This window comes from Lactuca serriola, chromosome 1, assembly GCF_051521515.1.
Source record: "Lactuca serriola cultivar US96UC23 chromosome 1, Lser_US96UC23_V15, whole genome shotgun sequence".
NCBI classification, from domain to species: Eukaryota; Viridiplantae; Streptophyta; class Magnoliopsida; order Asterales; family Asteraceae; genus Lactuca; species Lactuca serriola.
Window position 1 is genome coordinate 24,743,222 of NC_136408.1, and position 12,819 is coordinate 24,756,040.

General features: G+C 32.7%; 1 long non-coding RNA gene across 1 annotated transcript; it reads left to right on the forward strand.

Moving 5' to 3' along the window:
• The first annotated feature begins 3,937 nt into the window (after nt 1–3,937).
• LOC145067786 (uncharacterized) lies at nt 3,938–4,925 on the forward strand. The gene is made up of 3 exons (XR_013688885.1): nt 3,938–4,103; nt 4,170–4,695; nt 4,798–4,925. It is a non-coding gene; the product is annotated as an uncharacterized LOC145067786 (long non-coding RNA).
• Nucleotides 4,926–12,819: the final 7,894 nt, after the last annotated feature.

The window sequence follows — 12,819 nt, forward strand, 5'->3', positions numbered from 1 at the left end:
ATTTGTAATGGTAAACGTAATCATAAAAAGTGTATAATAAGATAAAAAGTTCCTCATTTTTCCTTTGTTTAATAAAAATGTTGAAGAAGAAAAAACAATATATCAAATATTAAATTATATTGAAACATGAATTAAAAAATAAACTGGCTATGAAGAATTACAAGAAAGGACGTTGAAAGTTGAAACAGCGTCAGGGTTGGCAGCAATAGCCGTGGGCTTCCGCCCATAAATAGCCATAGACCGATCCACATCAACAACAACTAGTGTTATACCAGCCGTTGGTCGGGTTGACGAATTTTAAAAAAATGGATCGGTTTTGTTATCATTAATCAACCCCATGATTTGTACATTTGTATATGAAGTTGTTAATTTTTTGTACACAATGCATTTGGAGGAATTTAAAATTCATTGATTTGTTTATTATAACATCTTTACTTTTAAGTACATTGTTATTTTTTCTAGAGTTTATTTTATTTTTATTTTTTTGTAGACAATACATTAGTCGGGTTGATTGATTAAAAAACAAATGACCTGTTATATTTTATTTTATAGCATCAACATGAAGTTAATGTTTGGTTAATTTGACTACCAGAACAATTAAAACCAATATGCTCATAACATTCTAATATCAATATAGTTTTTTTGGATGATATTTCTATTATTAAACAGTTTTTTCAAGTCAAATGTTGTGATGGGATGTTCCGAAAACATTAAACATTTTACTTTTAAAAGTAAAATCTCAATTGAATATCATCCCCTACTCTAATAAATAAAACCATTTTTGCCATGTGGCATCTCTTCAATTCATAAATTTTCAAAGTAAATTACCTATTATGCCCTTACGAAATATCTCCAAAATTTTGATCGGTTTATTTCCCGAAATCGCGTCTCCTTCGATTTCGCTTCTTGATTTTGGAAAGTAAATATTGATTCAAAAATTGAAATTCTCAAATCTATGTTGGAAACATCGATTCCATTTTACCATTTATCTGTAATTGATTGCTCAAAACTGGTAGGCAACTCCACCGTTCTCTCTTAAGCCGGTCAATGACTTCAAGAGTTCTAATAGGAAATCGATGCTTGGCAGGTTCGTATAATCATATTTCAGCAATGACTTCAAATAATTTTCTTTTTCATTTTTTTTTTGTCAACTACAATGATTTTACATCCCAATTTCACTCTATTTGGTATAAACATATGATTTTTTATTCTTGATTCAAAAATTGATGTATGTGTGATCGAGGATTACTATGATTGGCAGATAATATGAAGATCGATCCTTATGATCAAGATGAACATCCTGGTTATTTGAGATATGTTTTGGGCTATTTAAAAAATATCTTCTAAGTCAAAATTGAAATACTTGTTTGTAAATTTACAGGCACATTACAAGTTTTTATAGTTTGGAGCTCACATAGTGAAACTTCAGTAAGTTTTGAAAAGTTAAACAAGTTAGCTAATGTAATAGCTTTTAACCTCTCTCTCCTATAAATATTGTAATGTCAACTTAAAGTCTCCATGAAATAAGAAAACCTTTAAGGAAAAAGATGAAAAAACCTTAGATTTTAGATTTCACTCTTCTATGTGTTACTATATGTTTGTTTGATTGATTGTTTGAGACTTTTGATTATGTGTATGTGATCTTGTCTATGCATTCTGTGTGTTATTATATGTTTGTTCGACTCACCAATTTTTGATAAAAAATAAAGTCTTTGATGAAGTTTTAGTGTAAATAGATTTATCGTGAGGGCAAATATACATTTTTCATACCAAAAGACAATTTCTATTTAGAGCAACTCAGCAGGTAGGAAGCGGACCCAAGGGCAAAATGATCAGATAATGAAAAAATGAAGCAGCGACAAACCCAATATGTCTAAAACAAGTGTATAAACTCAACAACTTTAAATAACTTCTATTAAATTCCAGACTCACTTTATTTTCTTCATTTTGATACGAGTGGAGTCTAAGTGTGTATAGGACAGGGAAAACGGTCTAATAAGGGGGAAGAGGCAAAGTTTAATATGGGTTTTTAATTTTGTATACAAAGTAAAACATTTTTTAACAAAATTTAGTGTGTGTTTGTATACTAAATTTATGTGAAATGTCCATGTGATATTCGCCTATTCTATACAAATTAGTAGTTAAACAAGATCTTTCAACAATTTTTAGAATGTCTATACAGTCAAATAATTTATGGATCATGCATTAAAATATCACCAGACAACCAAGGGCGGAGCCACCTTAGGACCAGGGTAGGCCCTGGCCCCCCCTCAATTTTCATTTTTTTGTAAGTTATTTCAAAAATTATGTGTACTTCAATTGGCAAGCTGCCTTACCTCTTTCCCAAACCACTGCAAATTCCATTCCATCATGTTTTTTAAGGAATTCGGTTTTAAAGTTACATATTGCCCCCTCATATTTAGAAGTTAAATTCTTTTAGTAATTTAGTTTTCAAATTTTGCATATTTTACACCTTAAACTTTATAAATTTGCACAATTCAATTTTTAGCTAATTTAATTTAGTTTTTAGTTTTCTTTTTCAATTTATTTTTCTATTATATAAAAAAAAATATTTAGGGGCCAATTTTCACTTTTTTCATAGGGTCTTCAAAATACCATATATATATATATATATATATATATATATATATATATATATATATATATATATATATATATATATATATATATATATATTGTAGAAGGAACACCCTAAAAAAAATTCCCTGCCCTTGCACACAACAACTTACAAACCTAAACCTAATCACATATTAATCATTTTAGTTCATCAGTTTCATATTTTACTCACTGACACAAGTTGATTAACATATTCCATGGTGTATGTTTTCATAATGAAAACATATATGACAATAATTTGTAATTTATTGTCATGTGTTTAGGTAAGTTTATTATTTTTAATAAAAATTTATAAATCTTTTACCCTTGTTTCCACGGGTTGTAACCTAGTTATTCATTAATAGTAAAATAGAATTGAATATTTGATGTTTGATAGTCACTAACCCACTGAATTAATTCACAATTACAACCAAACTTTCAAACCACTAATCACAATAACCATAATCCAATAATTGTTGTTTGATCATTGATGCCCATTGGTCAATTTGACGGATTTTTAAAAAATGAATCGATTTTTTTACCAAATAAATGTAATTTCTAACATAAAAATATTTATATAAATAATAAAACTTCTTTCTTACCCAAAAAGACATACATTACAGTGTCCATCAAGATCATCAAATGACCACAAAAATAGAAGTGAAAGAATCTAATTAAAAATAGCACAGATGTAGGAAAGTACCTTGTCACTCGACTATAGGGTTCTAAACATTACTAACATTAAAATGAATGTGAGATACATAGTTGAAAAAACATAAATCTTGTGAAAACCAACTACAATGTATACATTTTATCAATAATAAAAAAGATAAAAGACCATTTGATGCAATAATGGTTCCAAGTTGGATAAAATGCAAGTGGTTTTATAGAGGTATGAAGATATTCCCCTTTACATGGATTGTGGTGAAATCTATTTCTGAATCTCCGATGTTTGTGTCATCTTGACAAAAGAAAAAAAAATACACACACACACACACACACATATATATATATATATATATATATATATATATATATATATATATATATATATATATATTAAGATTGTGAAAAAATTTCAACAGTAAAATGTTGAAATTTGTCCACCTATCGTCCCTCTGCTTTGCTTATTTATAATTTGGCCGATTTCTATGATTTGTAGGGGCTATTTTGTAATTTTTCCATACCAATATGAACGTGTCTTTGCGTCGTTTATTTGTGTGTTTTGTCGATCGGACGTGTCAATCGATGGGTCCTGTACTTTGCACCGCCTCAAATGCTTTTCTCCGTTCTCTCCATAAACCCACCACCTCATGTAACTTTCTTCTCACAAAGGAAGAGGGTGAAGCCAGTAGATGTGTCGTTGTTGTCGATCCAGAAAGAAATCACGACGGGCGATGAAGACGACGATCGATCGGCTTCCGATATTGACTCTGAGTCGGGATCGGAGTCGGGGTCGAGGGAAATCAGTGTGTTCTTCAGATGATGTGATTTTTTCGCTTCCGACTTCCTCGATTAAGTTTCAAAGTGTTATCAGTTTATCTCCAACTCAGGTGACCGCCATAGAAGACACCACTATCGCCTTCTGCTTCTCAGGTATCGAATCAACCTCAAATAGATTTAATTCTCAGACGTACAGAGGTTATAAGGTATTGATGCATCATCGGTGTCGTCCAAGAAGATTCCGCCGGCTTCTTCGATGTTATGGGACCGTAACCTCCGTCATTTCATCGAATCTGGTGTTTGTCTTAGCTCTGAAGGTTTAATGGGTAAAATTAATTAGGGAAATCTGTCGCTTCTATTACTGTTCACTTATGAATACATTTATGTGCTAAGATCTTTGTTCGGGTTCCCAATCTTCTCTTACCTATTCCAACTGCTTCCCACAGTCTATAACTTGATTTCAGCCTCCGGTTTGACAAATTTGTTTTTAGCATTGATTTTAGGAATGTTTTCAGGATTTTGAAATCCCCAGTGTTGGTGGTAGAGCACAACACACCGCCTCCCTTCTTTCAATCAGATGGTGTTCTGCTGCTCGCTTCCTTTTCTTCCGCGTCCGGTTTTTTAATCTCGGATCAGGTAACTAATAATGTCTAATTCTTTGTGATTTTATTAAATTATATTTGCTCTACTGATTTGAATTGAAAATTAGGTCCTTGCACAAATAAATTTTGTCTTCAGGTGGAGTTTGAAAGATTACACGCCAAGTGTTCGATGAAAGTACTCAAATACGTCAACTGGTGTTGTGGGTTGAAGAACAACCATAGTGTTGACTACAACTAAAAACATACAAAAAGGTAGTCATATGGTTTATCTGATGGGTTTTGGTCATAAGACATCCTATGTGCTCATACAAACCCTAATGCTTGGATCTAGGTTTCTCTATTATACATGCTTTGAATCCAAGACTATAAACCCTAATTCTAGCATATGGAAATCAATATTAACATATAATTAGGTTTAAGATATTACCTTGATTTTTATGTAGCAATAACAATCCCAATTCCTCTTTGAATTGACTTTGGAAGGCTTAGAGTCACAAGTGTCACTCCTCTAATGGTTCACAAACACCATAAGCAAGAGGATGAAGAGGAGAGAGGATGGAGACTGTCAAAACCGTGTGAAAACCCTAGCAAGAAGCTTGTCCACGTTTTTGGTCCTTAAGGGATCTATATATAGTGAGGCAATTAGGGTTATCTAACAAGGAAACCCTAATTTGGTTGCTTAATCCCTAAGCAACCCATAGACTCATTTAATCAAGCCCTTGGACGATTTCCTTATGGGCTTCCCATAAGAATTCGTCCACCTCTTGATTTAAGACAATCCATGGCCCAAATTGCAATTATCTTATAATTACAATTCGAGTCCCTTAAGTTTAATTAATCTCTTTTAGTCACAAAACTAATTACCAATTAATTATTGACTAATATTAATTAAACAATATGATTTCTCCTTTAATATATTATTCCCATAATATATTAATAAATCATATTTAATCCTTTCTCTCCATAATTCATCCTATCAAGTTGCTTTGGTGAAGGCAACCCAAAAGGACCATGCACCATCGGGTCAAGTACATACCAAAATAGTTATGGACTTAGACACTAATCCAACAGTCTCCCACTTGGATAAGTCTAACAACTATTATGCGTATGACTTCAGATCCTGATTTGCAATCGTAGCTTTCCAAAGTCGCTGTCAACTCTGATCCTATCAGATACGCGTGTCCTTAAGATAAGGGATCATATATTCCTCCATTCTAGATATCATATGAGATATGATTTCAAATCATTCTCTTTGTACTATATCTCGATTCCCGATTTATGATGACTGACTAATTGAACAAATCAAATTAGCCCTAGCCCGGCCGAGCATTTACGTTTTTCATCACTAAATCATCGAGGGGCCCAAAGATATCGCTTTTATCCTACTTTGGATAAAAGGAACGGATAAACTTTGATACAATGCTTGCTTGTACTCACTCACCGAATCACACACAACAATATGTTTTATAACACCAAGTTACTAGTGCGTTTACATATTATCAATGTGCAACCGATTCGCAAGATACAACTCACACATCTCGGTTTCAAGAATATAAGATGTTATCGTCTCACCAATCACTCGTGATACAATTCATGGAGTGATCCAAGTGAGCGTGGGTTTAATCCAATGCTCAAATCATATTCGTAAGCACTCATGAACGTTGCAGCAAACATTTGCTTATGTCTAATGCTCTTTAGACAATCCACACACCAATTCACGACAATCTTCATTCATATCTACTTCCAACATATGAACGACTGTGGCCCGTTTGAATAATTCGATTATTCTTAATGAACTCAATTATTCTGGAAGTCAAAACATGCAAATGTGAAACACAAGAATAATACTAATCCCATATGGCCTCAACCCTTTGAGCATAAATAAAACACCTTTTATTTATCACCATATTGATTACTCATTATTTGTCGTTTCGGGTAATCAACTTCTTACTTGAATTAGAACACTTGTCCCATGCTCCTAGCATGCACACAATGTTTACCTATGGTTCTTACTTTGTGAAATAGATCATATTGAACACATTTCCAATCATTCTCATTTCACAACTCCAAATCCTTTTTCATAAGTGTGAGAATATCACATTCTTGCTACTTATATAAAATGTTAGATTCTAACATTCTATGCAACTATCCTTTCGTAATGTCACTGCACCAAAGTCACAAAGACTATTGCCAATGATATTACAAAATCTTCTATCGGAGATTGTTACAAGACAATTCCTTAGATATGATGTCTCTCACTCAAAGTACATTCCTTTGAACATTCTTTTGCATAAAAGTTTCTAATCTAGTCATTGATTTTCAATATTCAATTCCCAATATGGACATGCTTCCATATTTTCCATATGACAACTCATTCTTAATAGAATCTTATCTATTCGTAATGATGTCGATATGGTCCATCCAATATGGAAAACATTTCCATATCTTCCAATACTATACTTCCAACTACTCACAAGCGACCAATCCTCGGCGAACTTTGGATTGTCCTTTGATAGTTGTTTAATTATTTTAGTCAAAACCAATTCTTGTCCTTTTTCCCTCTTAAATGCGCTAGACATTTGGAAAATTTTAGAATGGTCAAATATTATAGCATTTGCAATCGATCCAATACCCGAAGCGTATGGGACACAATGCAAAATGTCTTACATAAAGATTTGATACTTCATCAATCTTATGCCATAATGTTTTATTTGCTATGTTCTCAAACATTCGAATTGTGAAGAGGAATGCCGTAATCATAATCGAAATTTTAAGAACACACTATGTACCCTTGACTAAATTTATTAACATTTCTCAACCTAATCCTTTAGATTCGAAATGAAGCATAATATTCTCTCCCTTAATTATAGCAAAACAACCTTACAACCCTTACGACTTTGCAAGGTATAACTCTTGTTTTCTATAATTAATATTGCCAACTTGCAATACGTGCCTTAATCATCATACAATCATAACTTTTATGCTCCCACTATCATGATGATTATTATAAACATAACACTTATTCTCCCACTAGCTTCGACATGTATTCAGAAACAGCTAAACTTTCAGAAAAACAATACTTATTGAATTTCTTAAATTCATGTTTATAATACTTAATGCTTTGATAATCTTTTATCAAGGCCTCTTATACACCTTTGCCTTAGATAGTTCATATGTGTGTCTAAACAATTAAGACTAATTGCCAAACCTCACAATTCAAATCATGGAAAGGGATACCGTAACCATAATTGAATTCGAGAATGCAATTTTACAATCACTATCTTCTTAAAATCTTTCTTAGTGAAAGCGTTTCCTCACAATCATTTTCATGAAGGAGGAAATCTTATGACACTTAGATTTAAACGGTGTATTTGTTCCTATCCATGTGAATTTGTTAAAACCAAAGTTTACGACATATTCAAACTCATATGGATCGAACTTTCTTAATCTCGATTTCTTGCCTTATGGTAGCACAGCTGCCCACCATGTCTTCCAAGTAGTTAAGCAGCTCACCTTTTCTTATCAATGTACTTTCCATTGATCAAGGTCCTTGCCTTTTATGCATTCAAATGAGAACTCATAGGACTCACATGCATAATTAACTCGATTGGATTGGCACAGAAACAAAATAATATCAACACGATAGGTTGTAAACCTCAACTCGTGTGCTAGTGATGATCGATAAGTTTTATTTGATTTGTTCTTGAAACCTTTCAAGACCAATAAGACTCCCACTGACTCCTTGACATATAAGATTCTCTTGTCAATAACCATTTCTTGACAAATATTCAAGAGTTAGTGTATCTTTTATTAAAACAAAACACTTCATAACTTTGGTCCTAGTTGGTCTATGTCTTATCCAAGACATCACAACTTTCCACAATTGATGAATGTTATAAACCTTACTTTTTCACTCGATGTCACAATCTTAACTTTAAGACTTGTTATTGGAACGAAGTATGATTGACTTATTGATTTAACCATTTCTTCAATTCTTGATTCCTCTTCTTAGACATACAATTGTACTAAGACTCATTTAGAGGATCAATTGAGATATGGTTCTTAATCATTAAGACCTATCATAAAGCATAAAAGGTACTCTCCCTTCTTCTTAGAATGAAGAAACTTTTATCTTTCTGCCTACTTGATTCTTCTTATTCGTTCTGCTATTGATCTAAACCCTTTAATTAATACAGAATTACACTTAATCTTGTAAGTATAATCATATTTACTAAACCTTTAGTAAATCATGACGAATATCTTTGTTACTCTTATGGTGGACTTTGATCAACACACAACTTTGTGTACTCGATCTCCTAGTCCTTCACTTGACACTTTGTCAATGAATTAGTCTAATTTCCAAATATGAAATTTCTCATTCATCGTGCAACCAAGTTGCGTGATTCCAAATTTCTGTCCAATTGAAACTTTGGGCGATGAGAAACTCTCCCTATTCGGTAAACTCTCGACTTTCCATAACACAATAAGAACCAACTCCATTATTGTTAATAATAGAAACATTTTAACATCAATTTTTCATACACGCCATTGCAAGGATAAATAAATAAAATTTAAAAATCAAAATTTATTTTGTTGCAGAAAAATTTGTCCTTACAATGCAATTCATTGAAAAACTTATGCTAATACAACTTTCTTAGCAATCGAACTCTAACTCTAAGTAGTAGCTTAAGAATCTAATCTTCGAGAAATACGATCGAAATCCATTCCTTCATGGTTAGTTTCTGCTCACTTCTTCCTTTAAGCTCCTTTTCTTTTCTTCGATTCTACAAAACATCAATTGTAATCTTATCACATTATGTATTCAGAATCTAGAATGAAGCTTAAAAGAGTTAGTCAATGGATTTTACCTATATTAGAGCTATAAGTTTTGACTCTCCCATCTTTTAGATCTCTTAGGTAAATAAGGCAGCTTCGTCTCCAATGCCCTTTCTCTTGGCAATAAAAGCAAATTGACTCTTTTGGAACATGACATGGAACTACTTCAGACATTGCCTTTCTCTTATGATCAAACCTTTTGATCATAGCATGTCTTTCGTTGCCATTGTCTATATCCATAGAGGTTTTGAAGGTAGATTCACCAATCAACTTTGCTTTTCCATTGCGCCAAACCATTGCTGATTCAGCAGCAATAAGCATATAGGTGAGATCTATAAGGGTCACGTCGTTGTTCATCATATAGTACTCTCTTACGAACTCACTATATGAGTTAGGAAGTGACTAAAGAATCCAATCAACATCTATTTCCTTACAGACAACGGATCCCAACATTCTTAACCTATCAATGTGTGACTTCATCCCTAGGACGTGTGCACACACCGACTTTCCTTCTTTATGTTTACTTGCCAAAAGGGCTCGAGTGATCTTGAACTTTTCAAGCCTTTGAACTTGTGGGTTAGGAAGAATAATTGGAGGAGGAGGAGGAAGTGAAGCATGATCTCTTGCTCCTCGATTGAATCGTGGAATATCATCTTCATGTGGAATGCTTGTTCCATGGGATTTGAGAAGACCATAGTTGTCAAACTTTGACATCTACAAAACGGGAGAAAACGAATTCAAGTTAGTTGATTGATTGAGTCCTTAGTAAATCACCCAAATGAGATACTAAGGCTAGGACCCAACACAATATTCTACAACTCGGGAGAGGGATGCCGTAACCCTAATTGCAGAACATTTGAAGGTAAGTGAATGACGATTCATTAATTTCCACCATGAAAAACGAAAAAGAAATTTAAGTTTTAAATCTATGAAAACTCCTAGACCCTTTGAGATTCATTGAACTTTCAATGGCATGTTTAAATCTCGATATGCCCCTCTTGTTTGTGACTGGGATGCCGAGGATTACAAAGCGGGTGTGAATAACCATGCAAACTTACATGGTGCCCTCACATGTTACAGTCACCTATTCGATGTGCCGGAAAACCACACACGCTCCACCGAACTATGACAAACATTGAGTCACCCTTTGCAACCTTTGCTTAGAACCATTTAGTGTGCCGGTAAACCACACACGCTCCACTAACGTCTTCGCAAGGGCACAAAGTGTAATTTCATGGAATTGCATCAATTCACTTTTTCCTAAGTAACTAAGATTGGGAATTTTATAAAAACATTTAGTTACTTTTATACTTCATTATACTTATAATGGAAGGTTTCGTCCTATCCTACCCGTTCGGCTAACGACCCTCCACTAGTCAAGAGTGCGGTGGGTAAAAGTGGATACCCATTCAATCGCCTTTTATAGGCAATTTCCTTAAACACCCCTTATAGACCAGCTTCGTGAATGATGCCTACTAACGGTAAGACTGACTTTTACTCATACATATATATAATGTTAGACTTTTAATGTTATATATAGTATAGGGTGTATTTTATACTTTTAAAATATTAGGTGATCAAATTTAACAATTATACCTTTAATTCAATTAAATTGTAAACCAAAACTTTATGGATTTATTAAGCCTCTTTTAATTATACACCTTAATTAATTAATAAAACCATAAGGGTAAGTTTTGAAACATTTCAACACATTAGGGTTTAGAATTTAAATATACATCAAAATTAAACCATTTAATCAAAATTTAAATTCCAAAACTTGAGGGCAAGTTTTGAAACCTTTTTCAAAACATTAGGGTTTTAACTATTTAAATTTCAAAACAACAAAACTTTTGGGTTCAAATTTAAACTACAAAACCTAAAGGGGAAAATATGAAACATTTCATAACAACAAGGATCAAATAACAAATAATCTAAATTAGCATTTAATCACATTATTATCCATATTTGATTTATTTAATGATTTCTTGCAAAACAATTTATCAATTTACTCAAAATAATTAATCAATTATCTTATAAGGAAACAATTATCTTATTAATTGATAAATATCTTCAATTAGATCAAAAATATAGTGAAATATATCATATAATCGGATTAATATTGATCTAACATGATATGGTAACTATCCCAATGCAAAAACAGCAAGAAATCCCGAGATAACCTCCATCTGACGAGTAGACTCATCGAGTCAGGCTTGGACTCGTCGAGTCACCTTGGACTCGGCGAGTCCAGCCTCCAGAATCCAAAAAATCAAATTTTTTTAAACATATTAAGCATCAATACAAAAGAAACTAGTCTAGGCTCTGATACCACTGATGAGTTTTGGTCATAAGACATCCTATGTGCTCATACAAACCCTAATGCTTGGATCTAGGTTTCTCTATTGTACATGCTTTGAATCCAAGACTATAAACCCCAATTCTAGCATATAGAAATCAATATTAACATATAATTAGGTTTAAGATATTACCTTGATTGTTATGTAGCAATAACAATCCCAATTCCTCTTTGAATTGACTTTGGAAGGCTTAGAGTCACAAGTGTCACTCCTCTAATGGTTCACAAACACCATAAGCAAGAGGATGAAGAGGAGAGAGGATGGAGGCTACCAAAACCGTGTGAAAACCCTAGCAAGAAGCTTGTCCACGTTTTTGGTCCTTAAGGGATCTATATATAGTGAGGCAATTAGGGTTATCTAACAAGGAAACCCTAATTTGGTTACTTAAGCCCTAAGCAACCCATAGACTCATTTAATCAAGCCCTTGGACGATTTCCTTATGGGCTTCCCATAAGAATTCGTCCACCTCTTGATTTAAGACAATCCATGGCCCAAATTGCAATTATCTTATAATTACAATTCCAGTCCCTTAAGTTTAATTAATCTCTTTTAGTCACAAAACTAATTACCAATTAATTATTGACTAATGTTAATTAAACAATATGATTTCTCCTTTAATATATTATTCCCATAATATATTAATAAATCATATTTAATCCTTTCTCTCCATAATTCATCATATCAAGTTGCTTTGGTGAAGGCAACCCAAAAGGACCATGCACCATCGGGTCAAGTACATACCAAAATAGTTATGGACTTAGACACTAATCCAACAGTAAGCTTTCTTTCAAAAAATAAAAAGTTTTAGTTTTTTTACTAACAAATCCCACCCCGCAAGGGTATTTTCGCCATTTGACTAAAAATACACAATACATATATATATATATATATATATATATATATATATATATATATATATATATATATATATATATATATATATATATATATATATATATATATAT